Raw genomic sequence first — 973 nt, 5'->3', positions numbered from 1 at the left:
CTGTATTGGATGATTGTACATTTATATGTATAGAAGTTCTGTGGATAAGTTAATACTGTTATTTAAATATTCTATGGTCTCACTCTTAAAAATTGTCATGACATGCATACTACAGGAGTTGCTACCAGTGATGTTGACTATGTTCACGATGTGGTACAACCATCATCACTGTTCATTTCATGACAGTTTAGTCACCCATAAAGGAAACTTCCTTCAGATCAGTATTGACACCCCATTCTGCCCTCAACCCAGTGCCTGGAAATCATGAATCGGCTGTTCCCGTGGAGTTGCCTATTCTGCATAGTCCACATTGATGGAATCTATATCATGTGGCTTTTCATGGCTGAATTCTTTCACTTAACATCATATTTTCATGGTCACTGATCCATGTTCAGTGTTTCATTCCTTTTTATGAATGATCCTGTGTATTCCATTGCACAATGATGTCACAATTATTGATCTAATTTAATGGTTTGGTCTGTGGGGTCATTCAGTGTTACTATGAAAGAGAGTCTCATAAACATTACATGTATTTATTCTATGTAGGCTAAGCCTTATAGTACATACATCATGTGTATGTCATATAACTTAGTCTTTTTTTTCATATATACTCAGTAGTGTGATTTCTGGCCAATGCAGACCCAGATCTTCATTATTCCTACCTCAGGTCTTGGAAGACTCACCCTAGGTTGCATCCTAAATGTCTCCACGCCTTACTGCTCTCATTCAGGTCTCCTACGCCCTTGATTCCTACAGGTAGTATCAAGCAGTGGTCTACCAGCCCAGCATGATGTATTTCTGTATGAATGAGGAATTTTCCTACAACAGTTATTTGCCATGCAAGGAAGGCTGGTGGCCAGGGTATTAAAAGAATTTAGCAAATCCTAGGATTGTGAGAATGTGAACAGTTTATTGAAGTAATGCAAGAAAGCAATGCAGAAACTCAAGAAAGGACTACACGCCTGGGGTTTGA

The sequence above is a fragment of the Chinchilla lanigera genome, unplaced genomic scaffold (genome assembly GCF_000276665.1).
Source record: "Chinchilla lanigera isolate Chin_1 unplaced genomic scaffold, ChiLan1.0 scaffold00157, whole genome shotgun sequence".
NCBI lineage: Eukaryota > Metazoa > Chordata > Mammalia > Rodentia > Chinchillidae > Chinchilla > Chinchilla lanigera.
This window is presented reverse-complemented; position numbering follows the sequence as displayed.